The 27,400-nt window shown below is 41.9% G+C and overlaps 1 protein-coding gene across 1 annotated transcript in view; it reads right to left on the reverse strand.

Moving 5' to 3' along the window:
- Positions 1–27,400, reverse strand: part of LOC136577905 (ectonucleotide pyrophosphatase/phosphodiesterase family member 7-like) — a 72,721-nt gene that overhangs the window by 35,102 nt on the left and 10,219 nt on the right. The gene's annotated exons all lie outside the window — the stretch shown is intronic.

Below are 27,400 nucleotides of genomic sequence, written 5' to 3' on the forward strand. Positions count from 1 at the left end.
AAGAATTTTGGTAAGAATCGCTTTTCATTCCTTTATAGTAAGTGCTGTAAAAATAGTGTGTGTGAACGAGCCCCTACTACTTGCCCAGTCTGCCAGCACATAACACAATCAAGCACATATAAAAGACCTGTTATAGGGTGCTTTCACACGTAGTGGATTTGGTGCCGATTTTTGGAGCAGTGGAAAATCTGCACCAAAATTTTTGTAACATTCCACTACAGAATCCGCATCAAAATCTGCATCATTGCTGTGGATTTTGACGTGTATCTGCAGTAGGCTTCAATTACAAGTGTGAAATGTGCTATGGATCCATGTCAAAACCTGCACAAAATGATATGGATTTTGGTGCAGATCTGCACTAAAATCGGCAGTGCCAAAATGCTGTGTGAACGCACTCATAGACAGCTCTTTTGTGTAAATCCTCATTTGTAAATCGGGCTTGTACAGGTGCCATATTTATATAGACTCTGGGCAGCTATTTCTCGGGTCTTCATAAGGGCATATTCAGGTGGCTGTATTTTGTGGACTCCATGTATTTCCTAAACAGCACACAGATCATGCGCTACATTACATGTGCGTAAATATTATTAAATAAAGTACTTAGTAAATAAATAATATATTATTATTAATAATAATAATACATGTTATCGAACAAATAAAATAGTAAACCATGCACAAAATATTATTAAACAGCTTATGCCTGCTTAGATCATTTTAGGCATCAGTAGGCATGCTCCAAACACCTTACATGCATTCATGTAATAATTTCACAAATATAGAGCATGTCAAGTACATTTTGACACATTTTTAATTTCAAAACACAGCACCAATAAATTACATTTTTTCCATCTTCTCCAGAGAAATGTCATATCGGCAGGTCAGTATTTTTAAATCTAAAAACATTATAGATAGAATCTGATTGCTAAGGGCAAAGGGGAAACATTTCCTAGAATAGATTTTACGCTTGAGGGCTACTGTGTAAATCAAATTGCCTCCTCTCTAAGTCTAGCTAAAAGTCAACCTCAAACACATCCAATTGTGTTGTCAACATTTTCCAATGGCAAACAGATGAAGAACTGATCGTATCAATGCTCTTGTTTTCTAATATTTAAATACTGTAGAGGAACAAATTTACCCATTGCTATGTCAAACCACAGCTTCTTGTAAACACTTTGGGGCATTTCATTACATTTATGCATTTATTACATGTTTAGGACCACATTAATTGCATCAGATAGATTTTTGACCACTATTGTTTGCCTTTTTATCAGTTTCTCCATTTTCTTTAAAAAGTACAGTAAATGGACAAAAAAGAAATGTTACACATTTTTTTTCATTTTGATGTAATCAAGCAAATCATACCAGAAAAATGAAAATTGATTATATTTAACAGAACTTTTGAAGCCATTGTGCATAAAAAGTTTCTATTAAATAGAAATGACATACTTCATTAACAATGTATTTCATTACAAAAATTAGTCTGTGGGAACATAATGATGCATGTCTAAATTAGCCTAGAGAGCGTTAGATTTTAATTTACTTTAATTAACAAAGCACTTTTCAAACAAACTGAGCTGGTTTGTCATTTTCAAGAGTATACATGAAATATATTAAAAGGGATCTATCTTTATAGAATAAACATTTCACATCTGTGATCGCACATAGCAAGTAGATAAAACAGTATAGCGGACTTTTTATTTAATCCTCAAGGGAGATCTTATTGGGCGTCAATGATGGATTTTGGTATAATTATATTGTTGTGTATCCTTAAGAGGGTTCCTTCACATGAGCGTATGCGTTTATGCAGTCACCGCTTGCGCCGTTAAATCGCATGAATAGAGAAAAGATGTAACCAAATCCCGAGCTTATTTAGTGTTTTCTCATTCATTCACATGACTGGGTGAGACGTATTAGCGAAAAAATACGCTGCAGCCCGGAAATCCCTCGCTCGGCATAAATCCTCGGAATGACTTTAAATGCCTAAATAGAGGCACTTGTAAGCCTTTCCCTGCGTTGAACGCTGCTGAACTGCCTCCCCCTCCCTTTTTCTCCTTTGTCGCCAGTGTATGTTGGTCGAAAGATAGAACTAGAACTATCTTTTCCAGCAGCGTAAAATTGTGGTTGCCAATTTCGGTTGCAAATGTGTACGAAAAGTTCTCTAGAGTAGAAGCAGTTATATGTAATGTCTCTCGTTTGGGTAATAGAGGGGGACCTGAACCAGGGAGCTTTTTAAATTACATCCATATGCCCTTCCCCTTTAATGCCCAAATAAAAGCTTTTATTGATGTGCCCTTGCAATTCATTATCTTAACACAAAATGGATGCACGAGAGGAACTAAAACTAGCAAATAATATATATGAGTGCAAATTACTAAATATACTAAATTAAGTTGAGGATTTGATTAGGATTATCAGGATTAATGGTGTCCTCAATGCTGAGTAATACAGGTAGATACTTTTCCATCATTTAATGCCTTTAGGGGAAGCACCTGATTGGCTCCAAATATATTCTGCAGTAGGACAATGACCCCAAGCATAAAGCCAATGTCATTTAGGTCCAATGTACAAGGCCGGATTTGCATTGCGGAATGGGTTAAAAAAACAGAAATTCTGCCATTTTTTTTTGTTTTGTTTTTACAACATTCACTTTTTCTCTGCATCAGTGTAATTACAATTCTATAGTTTTTTGGGGTTTTTCTATTTTTGCACACTAAAAATACTTTTAAAAAATTGCTTTTACATCATTGCATTTAAAGAATCTTAACATTTCTATGTGTCTACTGACAGAGTTCTATTAGGACTATTTGAGATGATCTGTAGTTTTGACTGATGCCATTTATAGGAACATTTGTCATTTTGATCACTTTTTATTCCATTTTTTGGAGGTTAGGTTAACAAATTCTTGTTTTTCAGTTTTTTCTTTACTGCATTCCCCTTATGGTACAAATGGCGTGTTAGGCTGTGTTCATATTTCTGTGTCTCTGTTCCCTTTTTGGAGCAGAGAAGTGAAAATAAAACAGAAGTGAATGTTTCAAAGGTTCAAAAGTAAATGAAAAACCTTTAAAATATTACAAAATTTAGACCAATTTAAACCAAAAGACTTTTTCCAGGAAACACATCAAGCGAAGTTGCTCTGTAGTACAGAATGCAAATTATGGTTTAAAATTGGATGAAAACTATTCTTACAGGTATCTCAATTTTTGTAGATTACTTTCAAACCCTTGGATTCTATATAACCAGTGTTGGAACAGACTGTATTACGACACCCTATAGGGCGCAGCAGAACAGAGAAGGGAAATATTGGATTACAGTATAACATACCCGTCTGTGAGCTGGCACATTGCTAATTCTAGTCTAGCTGATATATCTGTGTTATGAGGGTTAGAATGACTAACATAAGGGCAAGAAAAAGGTAAGTTACCAAAGAAGACAAACATTGCCAAGAAAGCCATGGTGGCAGTCAATACAGTTTACTATACAATCAAAAGGCATTTGGAAACTGGAAGAAACTATGGCAAGAAGAGGTCTGACAGACTACAAAACCAGATGACAAGTTTATGAGACAACAATTTGAGTGGACAGTGCCTCAGAGCACAAAATCTTCAAGCACAGCTTAAGGTTTTATTCACACAGTGTTTTATTGCGGCGATTTTGCCAGGATAAAACGCTGGCCGAAAATTGTGACCATCTGATGCATTAGAGTCCAATGCATTTGTTCAGGTGGGTGATTTTAGGGGACGTAAAATTTGACAGCCAAAAAAGATTTTATGCCAACCAGAAAGGATAGGTCTGTACTTATGTTTTGGCTGGGAGCCTGTGAGAGGGGCCACAAAAGGTAGGTGTGAGGGAGTTTAGCAGTGGCTCTGGTAAGCTCCCCCTCCCCTTCCCTACCCCTCTCTGCCCCTTGCGGGTTGCTGGCAAAGGGAAGGGGTGGGACGGAGCGGGAGATTAGCTCACTAGCTTCTGCCTTGCCCCACCCCCTTCCTTTGCCGGAAGCTGGCAAGGGGCAGAGAGGGGGCGGGAGTTTAACATACAAGCTTCCACCCAGTCCTGCCCCCTCCCTTTGACAGCAGCCGGCAAGGGGCTGAGAGGAGAAGGGAGTTTAGCGGAGCTAAACTCTCTCCCCATGCCCAATGGTATTTGGCCCCGTGGCATATACGTACTGCACCCGGCCCATCTGAACGGGCATTTAAACAGTAAATGCGGCCACGACTTGGTCGTGGCCTCATCCCATTCATGCAATTTTCGGCCTCGCCCGTGTGCAGCAGCCCTAATGCAGCAAAAAATAAGCAGGTTTCCTTTTCAACTGTGAAGACAAGACTTCTGTTTGCAGGTTTCACAGGTAGAGTATCAGTAAGAAAGCCACTGCTAAGATTGCAAAATAAAAAAAAGACTTGCCGGGGCCAAGCAGCACCTCCAGTGAACTACTGAAGAGTCTTATGGACTGATGAGTCAAAATGTGAAATTTTTAGTACATCACACAGAGGTTTTGTATGCTGTCAAATAGGTAAAAGATGGTTCCTTCGTGTTTTACTCCAACTGTCAAACATGGAGGAGGAAATGTAATGTTCTTGGGTTCTTGTGCTGGATCTAAAATTGGCAACTTGCACAGGGTCACTGGCACACTGGACAAAAAGGGCTATGACAGCCTTTTGGCACGCCATGCAATACTCTCTGGTGTACTCCTTTTTGGTCAGGGGTTCATATTACAGCAAGACAATGATCTAAAATGCACTTCTAGCTTATGTCAGAACTATGTTAAAAGACATGAAGAAGCCAGAATGGAAAGATCTGCACAGTCTCCAGACTTAAACCCTATTGAGCTTCTTTGGGATGAACTGGACAGAAGGGTGAAAACAAAGCAATCGACAAGTAAATAGAATCAGTATAGATTCCTCAGCAAAATCCACCACATGAACAAGGGCCTTCAGATAAACATAAGGCCTTATTCACACGACCGTATTTACGCTGGTATTTTGACGCGTAAAACATTTCCTCAAAACCCACGACCATCTGAATCACTGGATTCCAATATATATTTATTCAGATTAATGATTTTTGGGTGCGTAAAAAAAAATCACTCTGGGAAAAATGGCACAGAAGCGACCGATTTTATACGCCATGTCAAAAGATAGGTCTTACGCAGGAAGCTCTCATCAACTTCAATAGGAGCAGAAAAAAGGGAAGGGGGAGGGAGTTACCCTGTGTACAACGCTGGAAAAAGAACACATCTGGCCCGATTTAACTGTTATTAGTCATTCCGAGCATTTTACAGCGATTGATGTTTTTCCGTGCTTCCCATATTTTTCGCTGATACGCAGCATCGGTCCATGTGAATAGCTGAAAATATGCAGCTAAAGTTCGAGACTTGATCGCGACAATTATTCATTCATGCGATTTTGCAGTGCGTACGGGTGAACGTAAAAATGCATACGGTCGTGTGAAGGACGCCTAAGGCTATATCCAGCCAATCCAATGTTTCTGAAAACCAGACGGGGAAGGGAAGATGGATCTATTTTCGACACTGTCACAGTGCATTGATAAATTCATTTAGAATATGATAAATGTATTTTATTTTTGTTCATGTCGTTACTAAAAATGACATATTTCGGATTCAAACAATCGGAATGCCAAATGCAGAATTTTTTTTTTCTTTTAAATGAAAAAAATCAGAGCACAGCAGAACGGAGAAGGGAAATATTGGATTGCAGTATAACATACCCGTCTGTGAGCTGGCACATTGCTAATTCTAGTCTAGCTGATATATCTGTGTTATGAGGGTTAGAATGACTAGATATTTAAGGACTGCATATTTAATGCCGGAAACAATAATTTTCAAACTGGCTGGTGCATTATGACTATGTAAAAATGTATTGATGGCACACATAAATTCTAGTAAAGTATTTATGGAGAAGAGTTCTGCTTTCAGCAACTCCTCTCTAAACACCCATAACGTGCCATCTATATGGATAGCAGTTTACTTTGTGAGACTTATGTCAGTTTCGCACCAACTGCTTTTAAGCCATGATTTTAACATGTTCAATATTCAGCAAAGAAGCTTTAGGAAAACATTATGAAAAATAAATGGGAGGAAAAACTGAATTTCAATTTGTTTGTATATACAGCACTTCCACGCAGCAGATTTGTTCTAGAAATGTCTGTGATTGTCCTATTCATTAGGATTGGGCTTGCAGATATCCATGCACAAGCTGCAGAAACAACTCCATTCAGATGTATGAAACAGTTTTTTATATATATTCTTTATTTATTCATTTAAAGTATGGGGGGGGGGATACAAAAGAAAAATGGGATAATCGGAAGGGAGATAATCACAAAATGAATCAATCAAACGACCAACAAACGTAAAACAATGACAGCTCTATTGAGGTATGCAATGAAGTCAATATAAGGAGATATTACAGAGAATAAAATATTGGTAGGATCAGATAAAATGGTGGGGTGAAAATAATCCAGTGGTTAGGGGGTGTTATTAATACTTGGTGATGAACCTCGATTTCCATAGAAGAAAGTAAACCAAACACTCCAAAGATTCTGGAATTTCTCTATGTCACCTTCTCATCTATCTTTGATCTTTTCGAAAGAGCCGATAGTGTTCACCTCATTATACCCTCCTAGAACAGTGGGGATTATACTATCTCTCCAATATCTGACTGATTTTTAACTGCAAAAATTTCTGTTGTACCTTTTGTTGGTTAATGAGCACCAACAATTACATCTTTGAGGTCTTGGTTGATGTCCGTTCTTCTTGACATGATGTAGACAACCCAATTGGTTGTTCCAGAACACCGAACTGCCAAAAGTTCTGCTTTTTATACAGGTAGTAACTCTTCTTAACCCCTTAACGACCAGCCCATAGTGTTTTTACATCCTCCCGAAGTGGGCTCTATTCTCTGAGGACGTAAAAACATGCTTCCTGCAGAGAATAATGCCCCTCGGGCTGTGGACGTGACAGCTCCATGCTGTTGGTGTCCGCAGGTAGCTGACAGCATGGAGCTGTCATCCTGGGCTGTTCGGAGCCCCCCCCGGCATTGCGATCGGCGCTATGCAATGGATAGCGCCGATCGCAAAAAAGTAAATAAAAGTGCAATAAAAGTTAAAGATTCAGCTGCTCTGATGGATCGGATCCATCGGAGCAGCTGAAATTACTCACCGATGTCCGTCGCACGACTCCCAGCTGTCCCGATGCTCCGGGCGCCGTAGCCGTCCTTCTGCGTATGCGCGCCTGGCGGCATTACGTCAGCCGCATGCGCAGAAGGCCCGGCGGCGCGGGAGACTTAAAATCTCCTGGCTCCCGGCTCCTGTAGGTAGCCGGGAGGCAGGAGATGTCAGCGGGGACTGCGGTGAGCGGTCCCCGGTACCGCGATCGCCGTTATCCAATGGATAGCGGCGATCGCAAAAAAGTTTTAAAAAAGTGTAAAAAAAGAAAAGTTTCATCTCCCCTCATGGATCGGATCCATGAGGGGAGGTGAAAATACTCACCTCAGGTCCGCCGATGTCCTCCGGCCGGTGTCTGGACCCCCCGCTGGCTTCTGCGATGTGCCGATGCGGCGCGCATGCGCAGAAGACGGCGAGAACGGCAAATTCAAAATCTCCCTGCACCCGGCCGGTCACAGATAGCCGAGTGCAGGGAGATATGACTGGGGACCGCTGTATGCGGTTTCCAGTCATATGATCACCGTTATCCATCAGATAACGGTGATCATATAAAGTAAAAAAGTTAAAAAAAAAAAAAGTTAAAAGTAAAAAAAAGTTTAAAAAGTTAAAGTTTCATCTCCCCTTATGGATCGTATCCGTAAGGGGGGATGAAATTACGTACCCAAGGTCCCGGATTTGTTCCCTGGTGGGATGTTGATCCGCGGATGTTACCCCAGCTTCGGCGCATGCGCCCGTCAGCATGATGGCGGACGCATGCGCAAAAGTGAAAGATTGCCCAAGAAATATAAAATCTCCCTGCTGCTGGCTACAAAAGGTAGCCAAGAGCCTGGAGATGTCACGGGGAGCCGCGGTATGCGGTTACTGGTCACGTGATCGCCGTTATCCAATGCATAATGGCGATCACGTAAAAGTTCTTTAAAAAGTGGCAGTTTCATTTCCCCTCACCGATGCGATCGGTGGGGGGAGATGAAACATCTTCTCGGAGGCTTCCGCATTTGAATCCAGATGCGATTATCCTCCATGGACCCTTCCGGCTGCTGCGCATGCGCCCGCCGGCAAAATGCCGGACATATTCGCAGGAGCCGGGAAGCCCAGGAAATGTTAAATCTCCTTGCTCCCAGCGACCAACGGTCGCTGAGTGCTTGGAGCAGTGACCGGTGGCATCGCTGAGCGGTCCCCGGTCACATGATAAAGTAGCGAACTAACATTAGGCCGGTCACGCATGACCAGAGAGGAATTACGGGTTCTGCATGCGCTTGATCAGCGGTAATCCACGGATCAATCGCATGCATTGGATTACACAATTCCCCCCAATTAGCGGGTCGGAATTACGTAATCCACTCGCAGAAACAGAACACAGCATGCTATATTTTACCACGAATATCTGCGACCTAGAGCCCGTTTGTGCTCTATGACCGCGGATATACCCGCAGCCCATATACAAACACATTGTGTACAGGCTGCGGGTACCCGAGTCATCTCTAAGCGACGGCGCGGGAAATGCAAACAAAAAACCGCCTGTGTGAGTAGGCAGTTATGTGCAGTACATTACGCAACCGTACGCAGGGTCACAGCCGGGCTCACAGCTGGAATCCGCTGCGGGCCTCGGCAAGCGGATTCCACCTACGGCTACGTGAGCCCGGCGTTATTCAGACCGCTACCTGTAATCCGTAATTTACAAGAAGCCCCGGGAACGCTCGCCTTCCTGTAGTTCCAGGAGCAGCTTGTTGAGCGCCTTCTCTGTGAGACCGCTGCACCGCAGCAAGATTACAAAGCCTCACAGCGCCACTTTCTACACCCCATCCCCGCTGCTGAGGTTACGAAATACCCCCCAAAATACATGAGAGGAGGGGGGGGATACCCGGTTTTCTTGCCCCATGTGCCCAGCCCAACCAGCCTCCGTAATTACCCCTGTCTTCGGACATAAAACGCATTTATATTATTACCTTTATCTAATATTTAGGGAATGCCAAAAAATGGGGATGGCGGGGGGGGGGGGGGGGGATTATTTTTAGGAAGTCAATTTTTTTTCCGTATAAGTGGGCAATGGGGCCTTGAATTTATTCAGTTCTGCCCTGAAATCCAGCGGGCATTCCCTCCATTATGGGCCTAGCCATGTGTCCTGTAAGTAGATTAGGGCCACAATGGGTATGTCTCTGAACACGGGACAAATGGGGGTATCCATTTTGGGGCGAAAGTCTTCATTCCTATGTACACTTTCCAAAAAAAACAGTTTTTAAATTGACACAATTGACAAACAAATGAAAATCGTAATTTTTTCCTTCTGCTTGGCTTAGATTCATTCAAAAACTGTGAAGTCAAAAAAGTCATTATACCCCTAGATAAATTCGTTAGGGGGTCTACTTTTCAAAATGGGGTCACTTGTGGGGGCTCTCCATCGTTTTGGTCACTCAATGGCTCTACAAGTGGGCTATAGGGCCTAAATCTCCTTCAAGCAAAATTTCTGTTCCGAAAGCCACCGGTTGCTTCTTTCATTTTGGGCCCCATTGTGCATATAGACGTAATACTAGGGCCACAATGGGTATGTTTCTGTGCACAGGACAAACAGGGGTATCCATTTTGGGGTGCAAGTCTTCATTCATATATGTGTGGTACAAAAAAAACTGCTTTTGAAATGACAGAATTACCAAAAAATGAAAATCGTATTTTTTTTTCCTTCGGCTTGGCTTAGATTAATTCAAAAACTGTGAAGTCAAAAAAGTCATCCTACCCCTAGATAAATTCGTTAAGGGGTCTACTTTTCAAAATGGGGTCACTTGTGGGGGTTCTCCATCGTTTTGGTCACTCAATGGCTCTACAAGTGGGCTATAGGGCCTAAATCTCCTTCAAGCAAAATTTCTGTTCCGAAAGCCACCGGTTGCTCCTTTCATTTTGGGCCCCATTGTGCATATAGATGTAATACTAGGGCCACAATGGGTATGTTTCTGTGCACAGGACAAACAGGGGTATCCATTTTGGGGTGCAAGTCTTCATTCATATATGTGTGGTACAAAAAAAACTGCTTTTGAAATGACAGAATTACCAAAAAATGAAAATCGTATTTTTTTTCCTTCGGCTTGGCTTAGATTCATTCAAAAACTGTGAAGTAAAAAAAGTCATCCTACCCCTAGATAAATTCGTTAATGGGTCTACTTTTCAAAATGGGGTCACTTGTGGGGGGTTCTCCATCGTTTTGGTCACTCAATGGCTCTACAAGTGGGCTATAGGGCCTAAATCTCCTTCAAGCAAAATTTCTGTTCCGAAAGCCACCGGTTGCTCCTTTCATTTTGGGCCCCATTGTGCATATAGACGTAATACTAGGGCCACAATGGGTATGTTTCTGTGCACAGGACAAACAGGGGTATCCATTTTGGGGTGCAAGTCTTCATTCATATATGTGTGGTACAAAAGAAACTGCTTTTGAAATGACAGAATTACCAAAAAATGAAAATCGTATTTTTTTTCCTTCGGCTTGGCTTAGATTCATTCAAAAACTGTGAAGTCAAAAAAGTCATCCTACCCCTAGATAAATTCGTTAAGGGGACTACTTTTCAAAATGGGGTCACTTGTGGGCGTTCTCCATCGTTTTGGTCACTCAAGGGCTCTACAAGTGGGCAATGGGGCCTAAATCTCCTTCAAGCAAAATTTCTGTTCCGAAAGCCACCGGTTGCTCCTTTCATTTTGGGCCCCATTGTGCATCCAGACATATGATTAGGGCCACAATGGGTATGTTTCTGAGCACGGGAGAAACAGGGGTATCCATTCTGGGGTGCAAGTCTTCATTCATATATGTGCTGTACAAAAAAACTGCTTTTAAAATGACAGAATTACCAAAAAAATGAAAATTGTAATTTTTTTCCTTCGGCTTGGCTTAGATTCATTCAAAAACTGTGAAGTCAAAAAAGTCATTATACCCCTAGATAAATTCGTTAAGGGGTCTACTTTTCAAAATGGGGTCACTTGTCGGGGTTCTCCATAGTTTTGGTCACTCAATGGCTCTACAAGTGGGCAATGGGGCCTAAATCTCCTTCAAGCAAAATTTCTGTTCCGAAAGCCACCGATTGCTCCTTTCATTTTGGGCCCATTGTGCATCCAAACGTAAGATTAGGGCCACAATGGGTATGTTTCTGAGCACGGGACAAACAGGGGTATCCATTCTGGGGTGCAAATCCTAATTTTCATGTGTACTATAGAAAAAAGTCCTGTCTTTAAAATGACATATTTGCAAAAATATGAAATTTTTGTTTTTCTCTTCTAAATTGCATTGACTCCTGAAAAAAAACTGTGGGGTTAAAATACTCATGACACCCCTCAGTGAATACGTTAAAGGGTGTAGTTTTTAAAATGGGGTCACTTGTGGGGGTATCTATCATTTTGACTCCTATGAGCTTTTCCAATCTTGGATTGGTGTAGGAAAACAAAGTGTTCCTCAAAATGCTGAAAAGTAATGTTACATTTGTACGTCTCCTAAATGGTTAAAAAAAAACGAAAGTTTTTCCAATGTGCGCCCAAAATAAAGTAAACGGATGGAAATATAAATCTTAGCAAAACTTTCTATATTATGTTTGCACATATTTGAGATATTGCAGTTGGAAATGTGAAAAAATGACGATTTTTTAAAAATTTTCCCAATTTTGGCGCTTTTAATAAATAAACACAAATTCTATCGGTCTTTTTTTCCCACCTAAATGAAGTACAACATGTGGCGATAAAACAATGTCAGAATCGCTTGGATATGCAAAACCTTTCTGGTCTTTTTCCATGCTAAAGTGACACGTGTCAGATTTGCAAAATTTGGCCTGGTCATTAAGGCGTAAACAGGCTTGGTCACTAAGGGGTTAATGATTACAGGTGTATTAATGCTAGTTTTTGGGGGGCTTTTCTTTATTTGCTGCAATAAGCACAAAGCCAAGGTGGACTAACAATCATTACACAAAAGTATTTTTGTTGCAATTTTGTGTAACCACAATGTTTCTAGACACTAATTGTAACTGAACACAGCAGAAAAAAAAGCCCACAGAAACTGCTCATGTAAGAGCATCTCCAAAAAGGCAGGTCTGTTGGGGTGTTCCTTGTATACAGTGGTTAATACCTATAAAATGTCCAAATACAAGAGATCATAGATAATAGAGAATTACTGATATCCTGTGCAGAGGGATTGCCGAGGACAAGATAAACAGGGAGATTGTGTGATGCACCATAAGGCAATGGCTGTAGAGCAGGAAGTAATGGCTTTGAAAGGGGACTTCATTTTGTTAACTTCTCCTGTAGTAGTTGTTGCCCATCTCCAAATCGTCTAGGGTCTATCAGGAAAGTCCAGGTTTTCAACTTCTAATCCGGGTGGTCTGTTGAATCTCCGGGTTACTGATCCTCCTCTATCAACATATTCCACTATGACTTCACTCAGTGCCCACTTTGATCTTGTCATGATAGGTGCTGTTATCTTTCTCCCCAGTTATATTGACTGTGCTATGGCTGCCCACACTGCTGTGCCCCCTCCTACACCGAACACAGTTCTTATTGGAGTGAGTCTTCTCGTCCGGTCAACAGAGACAGTCACATGATCAGCGCCTGTGACACCTGTCACAGGTGGACAGTCCTCCAACCACAAACGGCGGAATGATACACTCAGTCCCACCGCTATTGGCTGCATTCTCTTTGTGATACAGACTACAGGTAAAAATCATCTGATTTTCGTGCTTACTCTCTCAAGTCCCAAAAATGAAATCAAATAAAATAAAAAGTCTTTTGCCCCAGGCTCAACCTATTAGTACAACTTCCAGTATGCCCTTGGTCTGCAACTGTCAGGACATGCCAGGAGATGTAGTTCATTGAAATGTCGGGACTAAGGCACAGGCACCAATGACCCATTGGTACGTGTGCTGTGAGCCTCCATCTATTGAGATTTTGATAGACATACAACTCCCAGCATGCATTGACAGTTGCAGACTTCAAATCATGCTGGGAGTTGTAGTTATACCAAAATCCTGTGAGAACTTTAAAGTAATTCCTCCTAAATAACACCCCCCCCCTCCCCGCAGCCCAATCTGACATTGGTGGCTGCGTGTTGGAGGCTTGTTGTGATAATCATATGTTGCCCAGCAAATATCACGTTTGGGTTGTATGCTAATTGATAGGAACTGTGTCCAATGCCAGAACCATTTCACACTAGTGTATTTGCTCTCCTTCTAGCTATTAAATTGTGGGAGCTTCAAACCAGAAAGAAAAAGTTTCAGTTTTCTTGCCCATAGAAATGCATTGAAATGGAAGACCTTCAGTTATAACTAGAGATGAGCGAGCATACTCGTCTGAGCTTGATGCTCATTCGAGTATTAGGGTGCTCGAGATGCTCGTTACTCGAGACGAACACCACGCAGTACTTGTCTCGATTAAACGAGCATTGACCATTGAATTCAATGGAGCCGGCAATACAGCCGCCTACATTGAAAGCAATGGGCTGCTGGCGAGCGCGGAATGAATTTTTGGGAAGGGCTTAAAAATATAAGCCCTTTCCTGAAATTCATCCAGAAATGTGTAAAAAGTAAAAAAAAAAAAATACTCCCCTTGTCCCGGCAGACGGAGTTCAGCTGCGGCCGGCGGGGGCAGCTCTCAGCTGTCATTCAGCTGAGATACTACAGAAAGCAGTTCAGGAGAACTGCCGGCCAGACGCGGCTGAACACCGGCTGCAGCGGAAAGGTGAGTATACATTTTTTTTTTATTTTTACAAATTTTAGAATGATTTTCAGGTAAGGGCTTATATTTTTAAGCCCTTCCCGAAAATTCATCCCGCGCTCGTCGGCAGCCCATTGCTTTCAACGGAGCCGGCTGTATTGCCAGCTCCATTGAATTCAATGGGCTAACATCGTTCTTCTCTGCCACAGCTGTTACAGCTGTGGCAGAGGAGAACGATCTTAATGCTGACAGTGCGGGGGGGGGGGGGGGGGGGTCTCACTCTTGCCACTATTGTGGCTTAATAGTGAGACCTCGGAGCCGGAAATGCAGCCCTGCATGTTGCTCCTCGCCTGCCATATCCATTTCTGTGTTTTTTACATGACTTTGGTGATTTGCTAAGATTTTCACAAATGAAAACCTTAGCGGAGCACCAGTCATATACAAAAATGCTCGAGTCGCCCATTGACTTCAATGGGGTTTGTTACTCGAAACGAACTCTCGAGCATCACTGAAAGTTCAACTCGAGTAACGAGCACCCGAGCATTTTGGTGCTCGCTCATCTCTAGTTATAACCCTTTTCACAATTTTTTATCTCCACTCCATTTTTTACACTGTAAAAAAATTGCAGAATGTTGCCCTTTTGTTTCCAGTTCAAAGAACGAAGCAAAAACAAATTCCATTTTTTTGCTTACATTACAATGTAAAAAAACAGAAAACAATCCGTTTTCATCTGTTTTGTAAAACAGAATCCGCTGAAAAGGTGTTAGTGTGAGCTCAGCCTCAGACCAATATTTTCATGCGAATTTTGTGCATGGCGAGACACATGGAAATAGACTCCATTGTTTCAAATGTGTCTATTTTTATAGGCGATTTTGCTCTTGCAGTAATGTTGCGAGATGGGAGACCACAGCTGATCCCATTTTTGTGCGTTTATCGCATGAGAATAGTACATGCAATGTGTGGTTCCCGCACATCACAAGAATATGAACGTGATGTCTGTGTTCTATGCAATGCAAGTCGTGCCCGAGAAGCCCGGACTTCACCCGCTACTGGCCGTGTAAATAAAGCCCATGGCTGTAGGTGCAACTGTACAGTCCAGCGTGCACCCATCTTTCCCCTTCCCCGATGACAGTTTGCGTGGAAGAGTATGCATGGACTTTAAGGTCATCTTCGCACACGGCAGAAATGCTGCAGGATGCCTGCTGCTAGAATCACAGTGGAAATTCTGCAGTATTTACAGTATAAGCCATGTGGAGGAGATTTCTAAAGTGGTGTAGAATTTTTTTCAAAAATGCTACGGATTCTAAATCCATAGCACGTCTATTTCTGCTGCGGAATTAAACCCTTGAAATATGACCAAATCCGCATCATTTATGTGCAAATTTGGTTCTGCGGTTTTCCTGTGTGGCTGCTACAGGGTTTCTGCTGCAGAAAGCCTGCAGCAGATGCGGCCCACGTTGGAGGAGGCTTTAGGATGAGTCTACGACACAATCCACAATCCACAGGATGATCTCCCATCTACGGCAGGGGTTTTGCTTTCCTGCTCTGTTCAAGCAGCAGGAAAGGAGAATCCCCATGGCCGAACAGTTACATTGCTGGACGAAATCAACAGGGCTGGACAAACCCATTGACTATAATGGGGTCTGCCTGTATTCTGCCTTCGGACAGAAAAAAGATTTCTGCATGCAGCACTTTTTCTTTCGGTACTTTCATCTGGATCTGCGACCGAACCTCCGGTCGGAGGTTCCGACGCAGATGTGAAACCACCCAGACATGTTAGGGCAGTTTTGGTAAATATGTCACTGATGCAATGACACAAAATAGCTGTCACATTTTACAAAGCAAAATATTTAGTTCTCTGCTGTCTCATTTCGCATATAAACCCCTGTTAAATTGTATGGCGGGTTCACACGCCAGGACAAAGCCCCCCTTTAATATCTATAAGCATTTTCTCGTTTATAGTCAGCAACTTGCGGAGTCATTTATTTGTTTGTGCTATTTTATGGGTTTTTCCAATAAAAGTCGAATACATATTGCAGCCAAGAGATTATTTTCAGTCGTATATAAAGTTGGTTTAATGCCTTCCATTAATCCAGAAAGTAAAAGCACCATGGTTTGACCAATATAGTATGAAGAGCAGAAAATACTCATGCTGTCAATGGATTGGAGCCATAATTTCTCTGTGAAAAACAAAGCATTTAGCAGAAATACATTTTATACTTCAGAGTTATAAATCTCGTTTTCCTGTGGTGTAATAATGTATGGTAGTACAGTACGTAACACCAAACAGTATTGTATTTTCCTTTGTCTACCTTCTAAGTATCAAGATTTTTTATGAACCATTTCACTGTTGAATTCACAAAGATAAAAGGCTCATTCTCTGGCTTCCTGACCTTGACCAAGCAGCAGAGAAATTCAGCTGAACTGTGCAAAACTGTAAAGGTGACATAAATCAAATTTAGACAGCGCATGCCTTGTATATAAAGCATGAAACATTGGCTGCCACATCCCCCAAAACACTCCGAAGAAAAATAAAATCCTGGTTAGCCTCAATCAGACTTTTCTGCATAGAGTATTTGGTAATGTTTCACTTCATTGGGGAATAAATCAGACAATAACCATGGCATGTAGAAATCTGTCACATCGTCTGAGGTTTGGACTTCATGGGTTATGGCTGCTGCAAAATCACTTACATGGCTAGTAGTTGTTTTTTCTATCCTTTATACTTGGGAATGATAAATTACTAATTATTCTACTACTATAGTGAAGTGATAATAATGTAAGTGCACAACTAATAATTCTACATCATGAAATTATTGGAATTGTTTAACTTTGCAAGTGGGACTTGGATAAACCTGCAGGAACACAGGGATCGAATTCTCCAGCAGGAACCATTAACAGAATACAGATGCTTTTTACCTGCAATCTTTAAAGTTATTCCCTATCCACAGGATAGGAGATAACCTGCTGATTGGTGGGGGTCTCACTGCTGAGACCCCTGTCAATATCAAGAAAGGGGCACCCTTGTTCCCCATCCTTCTCACTGCAGGGTTATTGCACCCCCTGAAGTGAGGAGTAGATTGAATTAAGCACTGGTCGCACAAGCACACCAGCACTCCATTCACTTTCAGGGCTAGTCAGACGGGCGTTTTTTCGCGCGATTTGCGCATGCGTTCGGCGATTTTATAAAACCATTGCTTTGCAATGGTATCGGACACATGGGCGCTTTTTATGCGCTCGTCCGATAAATTATAGAACAGAAATCGCAGATCGCACCTATCTGCGATCTGCGATTCCTGTTCTCTTCTCTATATGCGCTCAATGGGGCCGGCGGCAGCAGCGCCGACCCCATTGAGAACATATACTAGACAAATCATTCTTCTCTGCCACAGCTGTAACAGCTGTGGCAGAGAAGAACGATGTTTGCCCATTGAATTCAATGGAGCCGGCAATACAGCCGGCTCCATTGAAAGCAATGGGCTGCCGGCGATCGCGGCGATCGCGGGATGCGCCCGCAGCGCATTGCTTTCAATGGAGCCGGCTGTATTGCCGGCTCCATTGAATTCAATGCGCTGGACAGCTCCGGCCCGTTTCTATTGAAACGCGGCTAGGAGCAGTATTTTCGGGTGATTTTTCGGCCCCGGTCACGCGATTTGCGGATGCGCATCCGTCATGCGATCCGCAAATCGCGGGAAAAAACGCCCGTGTGACTAAGGCCTCAGTGGGACAAACAAGATACCCAATCAGGTATTTCCGTCAGCCCCCTTGAAATGAATAAGTCACAGTGTGAGGAGGACAGCGCCTTGATGGAATGCAATAAGTGACTAAAATTTACAATCAATAATGAGACTTACCTGGTGCCAAACGGGGGCTCCTGTGGAAAACAAGACCTCCCGCTAGCACCTCAAGTCCTGGCAAGCTCAAAAGTTTGGTACTCTTTCAGTTCCGCAGATGATCCATGGGTGTGGAGAGCAGCAAAAAGAAAAAAAAAACAAATTGTAATAAAGTGGGGGTAAGAGAACAAGAGTTAGAATAAAAAATCCTTATGCACTCATATGGTAAAGACAAAAGAAAATGCTTCGCCAATTACTTTGAAGAGACCCCCGTCCTTTCCAAGTAAGTGGCATAGCATTTGCTTTTGTCTTTACCGCATGAGCACATAAGGATTATTTATCCTAACCCATTCATTAAATATAATGGAACACTAACCGCGCATGTGCGGCCGGCGCTCCATTCAGAGTGAAGTCACTGCGGTGAAAGAAGCAACCTCTGCAGTGACAAGAGAGCAGGGCATGGGAGACCCTCACTGATCAGCAAATTATCCAGATTTTATGGATAGGCGATAACTTGAAATTCTTTTCCAACCCCATTAAATTCAATGCTATCTTACTTTTCTAAAATTAGAAGGGTTATCATTAAAACATCCCTAATATGTCTTACCGCGTTCCCCTGAAAAAAAGACACTGTCTTATATAATTTTTTTCCCAAAAGAAGCACAGTGTCTTATTTTTTCGAGGAGTGGGCCTTATACTCACCTGGTCTGTGGCGTCCCGATGGTCTTCAGCGGCGTGGCAAACTGCAGAGTCCTCCCCTTCTGCCATCTCAGCTTCTGCTGGTGATGGGGCTTTAAATACCCTGCCTACAGGAAAGTGAGCGCTGTGATTGGCGAATTGAGCGCCAGCAGGAAATCACAGCTGGCGCTCGATGAGCCAATCACAGCCATTCAGTGATGATTTTTTTTCTCTGTCAATCGAGCTGTGAGGTCTTGTTTTTTGCAGAGTGAGCCGTAAGGGTTTTTTTTGCACCAATTCAGAGTACTGTATATGTGACTTTTGAATCACTTTTGATTCTATTTTTTGGGAAGTGAGGTGAACAAAGCAGAAATAGTTTTATTTTTCTTTTAAACAGCGTTCACTGTGGGATAAATAACATGATTTTCTATTACTTCTGACTGTTATGGACACGGTGATATGAATTATGTTAATTTTTATATTGCTTATATATGTAGGGGGAGTTGAACTTTTTATATTTTTATATGTAATGGTGGCCTTTTTTATGGGAGTTGATGGTCACAACACACTTGGTGCAGGAACATACATTTACATGCTGCAGTCAGTTATTGAGTGCGGTATGTAGCCTCCTAGTTTAAAAATAAATAAATCTTGTTATTTGTATAGCGCCAACTTATTATGCAGCGCTTTTAGGTAATTTTTTTATTACCCCCCACCAAGCTGGGTTTTCATTTTACCGACCTCGGAAGGATGGGAGGCTGAGTTGACCTTGAGCCGGCTACCTGAATTATTCGGGGTTTGAACTTGCAACCTTCAGGTCATGAGTGAGAGCTTATAATATACTGTAGGGAATAACATTATCATATGTAACTCACTAAAGACCTGTGATGACGGTAGGAGTTGGTCAAAATATTGTGATGCTGTCACTGTCACATGATCAGGGGCGGAGCTCCAGCTGCTTGCTGAGGTGAAATTGTGGCTGAGATGAAGGACCTGTGATGACATCAGCATCATGTGATCAGGGGTGGAGCATGTAATTCACTTGATGAAGGACCTTTGATTACATCGCCATCATGGGATCAGGGGCAGAGCATGTAACTCACTCACTCATGGACAAGTGGTTATTAGCACTTTGAAAAGAGAGGAGAGTGCAGAATATGAGCACAGCAATGAACAATGCATCTTATGGGTGTTACTAGCTGATTTTATGGCCTTTAATGTAACTAGAATAAATCATGAGTACTACTGAGAGCTCAGCATAGACAATATTGTGGCTGGCATGCTATGTGAACCGTAGAGTACCATGGCTGAGTCTATTGTGCAACTCTATGCATTAACTTGACTGGGTCTTGACTGGGTCTAGTGTGCAGTACTAGGAGGATGGCACAATTGTAGGGGTATTATCATGTGCTAACATTTTGTGGCACAGTGCGCTGTTATTTTATATCATCCCTTTATGTAACTGCCTTATTAGGACTATTTGAAACCATTATAGCCACTATTATACTGGCAAAGAATGTTTCCATTGTATATTATATTAGTACTTTGTAGCATTTCTATATTTCACTGTAAGGCTGCCTGCAGACGGGCGGGTCGGATCCAGCGCCTGCAGGGAGGAGCGCGTACTCACCCGCGCCTGGCAGCCCCGTCTCTTTCATGTGCCGGCTGCCTGGCAGCCTGCATGCGCAGACCGGAGCCGGCGGCCGGGTGAGTGACGTTTCTGTGTGAGGCTCTGCGAACCCCGCACAGAAATAGGACATGCCGTGGTCTGTTTGCCGCGCGACATTTCGCGCGGCCAAACCACGGCCGTCTACATAGGAGTGCGTATTGTAATGCACTCCTATGCAGGCTTTTAGTGGCGGAAATCCCACGGATAATCCCGCCCGTGTGCAGGCGGCCTTAAAGCAGTGCTTCTCAAACTATGAAGTTGTTGGTGAGGCACAGCTTTGTGTGGCTTAATAACAGAACAGATTTCTAGTTAAATAGATGTGTTTGAGTTAAATAAATCTCTACCTAATAATTTAGAATATTATTTTCAAATCCATTTAATAAAACTTGCTAGATTACATTATCTTTCTTTTAATTCTTACATTTAATGTGAAATTCTCCTTTGAAATGTAATTGTGTAAAACACTGTGTCTTTCATATACAATAATGAACTCGAAGTTGTATTAATTCCATTACAGTGGATATAAAAAGTCTACACATCCCCATTAAAATAATATCTTTTTCTCATGTTAACAAATCTGTCAAAGATAAATCATTTCAGATTTATTTCCACCTTCACTGTGACCCGTTATCTGTAGCATTCAATTGGAAAGCAAACTGAAATCATTTAGGGTGGAAAAATGTAAAAAGAAAACTAAAATAATGTGGTTGCATAAATACGCACACCTTAAAATGAATACTTGTTGATGTACCCTTTGAATTTATAACAGCATTCAGTCTGTTTTGGGTAGCTATCAGCATGGTGCACCTTGACTGGGCAATATGTGCCTATTCTTCCTCGCAAAAGTGCTCAAATCAGTCAGGTAGTGAGGGTATCTTGTGTGCAGCGCCCTCTTCAGGTCAACCAATAGACTGAGTAGAGACATTAAAGGGGTTGTCCCGCGGCAGCAAGTGGGTCTATACACTTCTGTATGGCCATATTAATGCACTTTGTAATGTACATTGTGCATTAATTATGAGCCATACAGAAGTTATAAAAAGTTTTATACTTACCTGCTCCGTTGCTAGCGTCCTCGTCTCCATGGTGCCGACTAATTTTCGGCCTCCGATGGCCAAATTAGCCGCGCTTGCGCAGTCCGGGTCTTCTCCTGTCTTCTATGGGGCCGCTCGTGTAGAATGCCGGCTCCGTGTAGCTCCGCCCCGTCACGTGCCGATTCCAGCCAATCAGGAGGCTGGAATCGGCAATGGACCGCACAGAAGCCCTGCGGTCCACGGAGACAGAGGATCCCGGCGGCCATCTTCAGCAGGTAAGTATGAAGACGCCGGACCGCCAGGATTCAGGTAAGCGCTGTGCGGGTTGTTTTTTTAACCCCTGCATCGGGGTTGTCTCGCGCCGAACGGGGGGGGGGGGGGGGGGGTGTTAAAAAAAACAAAAAAAACGTTTCGGCGCGGGACAACCCCTTTAACTTGGTCATCCTGGTGGTACATTGCTACCTAGAAATTTTGAGCCATATCATCACAGTATTGTCATTTTTTTTAGAAGTTGTCAAAAGCTTGAATATCAAAATTTGGCTGGAGGTTGTGTGTGTAGATCAATAGATTGTTCCTCTTTGTAATAACTATATAGACATATTGCCTTTATTTGTTATGCTCCATATTTTGAACTAATCCGGAAGTTCAAGCTAACTGCACATAAGAGCTCATGCATATGACGTCACGTATGGCCGTATTACAGATCTGCATATAGATGAACAATTCACAATGAAAAGGCTAAATTAAAACTGCTTTCCAATATAACCCTGAGCTTATGAGTGGCAGATTGGGGTAACCTGTGCCTCAGACCTAACTTTTCAGGTTTTAGAGTTAGGCTTTGCAACATCGTTACATAGGTTGAAAAAAGAAATAAGTTCAATAAGCTCAACCCTCAACTCTATTAGTTGATAGATAGCAATACACTCTTTTTACAAATCCTGTCATTGTCTCTGCCATTACTACCTCTTGGGGTACGGCATGTCATAGTTTGACTACTGTAACTGTATAGATGCCTCAATCGCCTTTCCTCCACACATAATGAATGTCCCCTGGTCCTTTGTACAGTTCTTATACATGTATATGTGATCATCTCTATGCCGCCCCTTTTCTAAGTTGGATAAGCCCATTTTTACTAGCCTCTCATTATGAAACCTTCCCACCTCATTTAATAATCTAGTTGCCTGCCCTTGAACCCTCCCCATCTCACCTAGATCTTTTTTAGAATGTGGAGCCCAAAGCTAAATCCCATGCTCCAGATATGGTCTTACATGGAACCTATAGAGGTAATATTATATTGTGATTACAGGCTTTTATCCCTTTTTTTACACACTCCAAAATTGAATTTGCTTTTGCAGCTGCTGCCTGGCATTGAGAACTGCTGCTTAGTTTCTTTGTAACAAGAATACTTAAGTTGTTTTATGGTTCTATTGGCCCCAGGTCTATGCCATTTAATGTATATGCAATAATATGATTCTTGTAATCTAGATGAATCACTTATCAACATTAAAATTCATCTCTTGTGTTTTTGCCCATTTTGCCAGCTTATCTAGGTCTTTCTCTAATATTTTAGTCATGCTGACTTTTCAGAATCCTACAAAGTTTTATATCATCATTAAAAATTGACACTTTACTTTCAATCCCATACTCATGGTTATTAATAACAAGCCTGAAAAGAATTGGTCCTAACCAGAGGCGTAATTCGAAGCTGCTGGGCCCCTGGTACAAAATCTAGAACTGGGCTCCCAACTATAAAGCTTCATTGCTAGTATTGGTTTGCCATATGGGAAAGAGAAAATTTCTGGGCCTCCTAGAGCTCCTGGTCCCAGGTGCGACCGCACCCTCTGCACCCCCTATCCTTCCCCCCTCTGGTCCTAACACAGATCGTTGTGGTAACCAACTGCTAACTTTAGCCCATTTTGATTACTCACCATTTATAACAAGTCTTTGTTTTCTGTGTCTTAACTAATTCCTCACCCAAGTGCATACATTGTCCCGGCATCTAAAGCTTCTGTAGAAGCTGGTTATGAGGTATTACATTATTTACCACTATATACAGGGTAGTTCAAAAAGAATGGTGGAAAAGTAAAGCTGATTTCTTCATATGGGAATTGACATACAAGAACCAAAAACTCTCATGTGAATTCCTCATTGCAAATCAATGGCATTGCATGCTGTTTGTATTACGTCCGTAACAAATATGGACGTAACACGGACAGAAACTATTCCTATGTGGATGGGCCCTGATTGTCCTTTGCTCTTCTGTCCCTGTGGATATTGCCCTTTTTTATATTTCCCCCAGTGTGCTCTTCTGGGCATATCCAGTATAAATTGGTCCTGTGTGTTTCTATTATAAACGGTAATGTCAGTACAGCATATAAATAAGCAATACGCGATTATCATTGGCACAGTTCATTGTAAAGTTATTTGCTTGCGTTTGAACCCCCTCATGGCCCAATTCGAGGGAAGAGTGGATTCAGTTTACATACCAATGCATTATTCATATTAACAAGATAAGCCAGGTGGGAATCACACTGATAAGCTTCTGTTAATACTGTATATATAGTTCTGGGTTGCAGAAAACATAATTTCATTTTAGTAGTTTGCATAATGTGATGTTGCAGGGCATTCCTCCAATTCCCCATAATTTTTTTTTCTACTTTTTTGCTTGTTCTTGCTGATTCTCACTGATATGATATTCCGTATCATCACTTACTGGTAAACTGCTCTACTGTTCAAAGAAAAAAATCATTCTTTTTAATCCTTCGGGATGTTCTTGTTTAGTTTTCTGAGTACATGGAATGAATGTCATAGCCTGCGAATGAGTAAACAAAGATCCTCCTCGGAGTTTACTAGTATACATGATTTGATATAATCTGGGAGCCTGTTTATTATAGAGCGGCAGTGTGAGTGGTTTTACAAGATATTTCTGTCAAAACAACACTATCCAAATACAAAGGGCAAGAACGTTCAATGCAACAACTGTGGTGTTCAACAGCCAAAATCCTGGCAGTCATTGTTTGACTTTTTTTTATAACACAATGTAATGATACAAATTCCTGCATGATTACAGGCTCCTAATAGCACGTTATCAAGAAGGGACGCAAGGTACCACAGCCCCATCATAACTCTTTCTCCAAACCGAATACAAATTGTGGCTGCAGTACCATTCCAGGCCACTACAGAGAGTATTGAGCTGTGTGTTTCCAGCACATAGAAGCTCCATTCACTAGTGCAGCAGTTCAGGCAAACAATTGATTGTCAGGAGTACTGGGTAGTGATTAGCTATTGATGACCTATCCTGAGGATCAATAGTTTAGCAGTGGAAAGCCACAAGCAGATTCCACATGTTTTTTTGGCAGACTTGTGCTGGAGGAGCCTTTTAATGATTGGCTGAGTGGTGCTATTAGCAGGATTCCTCTTTTAAATAGGAGCAGTTTCAGTGGGTTGTACTTATTTCAAGAGAGGACCTGGAAAAGCATTGGACTCTTGGGATGGAAGACCTTTTGAGGCAACTAATCCACACAGTGGATCCATGGGTGGTGATGATGAATAGCTGAGCAATGTCTCTGCAGGATGCCAGTATTTCAAGCAGCTGCAGAAACATCATCATAGAATGTGATGAAGCTGAAAAGGGAAGCTGAAGAGGCGCTGGCATGAAAAAGTTTAGGTTAAGAGCTAGAAAATAGGAATGAAAAGAGCCACAGCCAAGAAAAAGAAGCCCTGCAGCATCTCCTGCTTTTGCCTGCTTCCTCATAGTGGTGGAAAGCATGGAATTGTGAGAAGAGTCTTGTCGCCAGTATGGCAGTCAATGTGGGACATGGTATAAAAATCTTTTAAACCCTGTTGGTGAGAACACCAGTGTGCGCCCTAGTCCTTCATCAACTGCTAGTGTTGATCTTAGCTTTACAGATGTAGCAAAGTTTAACTAAACTTTAATTAAAGATGTTAAATAAACTGCAGAACAGAACTTTTTATTGCCTTTTTAATAGCTATTCAATGGCTTGTTGTTGTGTTAAGATAACTTGTTGCAGCAGATCAGTGCAAGGGTATATTTTGCTACATCTATAGCATGTTTTATGGATCACATTACTTACAAATATAGGTAGACAATTGTCAGGGAGAACAGCTTTATTAGTAGATGGAGCTACTACTCTTTAAAGGGGTTCAGTGATTAGAAAAAAAGTTCTATACTTACCTATTCCTCCACAGGCAGTCTTCTTACCTCCTGATCTTCTTCTGGCTCTTCCAGTCCCCTGGGTCACATGACTGTAAGCCGGTCGAATCTTCTATTTCCTGTTATGTAGCATCTAGTTGCCACATTCTACTTCTTCCAGGGCAGTGTACGCTGCGTCAATAGTGTCGTAGTGTTCCCTGCCTAGCAGGAAATGCCGAATCCTCGGCAGCCTGTTTTAGCATGCAGGCGTGGAGTATTGCCAAAACTGTGCATGCTATATGAACACATGGCCTATAGGACTCTATTTCAGTGGTCTCCACAAAGAGAACCATTACTCTCCTGACCCACATCAAAGACCTTTTACCCAGTCAACCAGAACCCTACTCCGCACTGATGAGACTCCATCGATCAGACTTTTATCACCTCTCCTATGGCTAGGTTTATAAAAGTTGATTCTGGTAAAACCCCTTTAACAGGTCTTGACTAAGGATCTAAGCCAAGCCAGGATCTTCTCTATTTAGTAAAAGACATCCATCTACAGTTAGCTATTTTAGGGTTCTTGTCTTTCCCTTATAGAGAAGACCCTGGTTTGGCTTACATCCTTAGTCAAGACATGTAAAAGGTGTTTTACCAGAAATGACTTTTATCACCTAGCCATAAGAAGGGTCATAAAAGTCTAATCGATGGAGGTTCGCCACTGATACCCCACCAATCCTGAAAACAGGGATCCCATGTCCCCCTTCTTCTTATCACTGCAGGGCCTGTTCTCGCATATGCAATGATGTCAGATAGAATGGATCGGTGGTCTCCCATGTATGGCCACCACTCCAATCATTTCAGTGAGGCTAACAGAAGTAACTGATTGCTTGTGTTCATTGAAAATTAATGTAGTGGCACGGTGTACATGTAACTATTGCTCCATTCAATCTCCTCCCTCTGCATTGGGTGCATAGTGAGGAGGAATGGTGATACAGATTCCCTGTTCTTCAAATCAGTGTCAGCGGTGAGACTCCAACCAATCAGACTTTTATCACCTATCCTATGAATTAGTGATAAAAGCTGATTTTGGCACAACCCCTTTAAGAGGTCAGACATAGACTTATAGGGAACCCACATTCTTAAAGGGGTGTATTTTTGTAACGTTTTCCAAAATTATCAAAAAAGCAAAAAATCTGGACACTTAGACTTTTTATAGGCTATTGCTGGTTTGTAAACCCTGCATTGTTGGTCATGACTATTCAATGCATTCTCATCTATCATCCTAGGATATTTGCTTCAATCAACAGTTTCAAGCATTTCGGTGTAACTTGGAGGTAACATGTCAAAGTTACGCCGCTCTTAGGAAGAGAAAAACACTGGGCAAAGAAGAATTAGGAGAATGTAACATGTAAGGGCAGCAGCAGTGTTGCGATCTTAGAGGGACGTTTTTGCACTCCTATGGGGCATAAAAGATGGTAGGGCCTATGGTGAACCAAAGCACTGTGCTATTCTGCCAAAATGCTTGAATTAAATGTAAACCTGCTAACAGAGACTAAAGCTTGCAGCATTGGCCTTTATTTTACTAAGAGCAGCCTGTGAAGCTGTCAAGGATCCCATTTAGATGGAGTTTTCAGACATCCTGATTGAGCCCTGGGACAGAACCTCCGACTGTGGTTGTAAATGCTTTAGAATGTAGCCATAAAAGCAAGCGAGTAATAAGAGCAGAATAATAACTCGGCACTGGCACTGGGTCATTAACAAATAATCATCTCGGCACACAGAACTACTGTACATAATATCAATAACTGGCAGTCAGTAACTAGTAGAATGTTTTCTTGACATTACACATATTTTAGCAGACATGCACGAATAAAGATCACACATACCCCTGTGACATCCCTTAGTAACACAGGAGATAGTAGGAATACAGGATTTTTATGTTTAATATGATAATCATCTTGTGCATGCAGAATAAGGTAATGTCGGATCTATGGGGATATTTTATGTTTATAATTGGAGGCGACATGAAAATGCAGGCAGATGAAACATTAATGAACAATATACATGTTAGGCCAAGATTTAAAATGAAATTCCCAACACTACAGTTTAGAGGATGACAGACACATTAAGAAGCGTAATTAACATGGAAAGCATTTACTAACAACTCACCACATAAAGCACTTAAAAA

The sequence above is a fragment of the Eleutherodactylus coqui genome, chromosome 8 (genome assembly GCF_035609145.1).
Source record: "Eleutherodactylus coqui strain aEleCoq1 chromosome 8, aEleCoq1.hap1, whole genome shotgun sequence".
Lineage (NCBI taxonomy): Eukaryota > Metazoa > Chordata > Amphibia > Anura > Eleutherodactylidae > Eleutherodactylus > Eleutherodactylus coqui.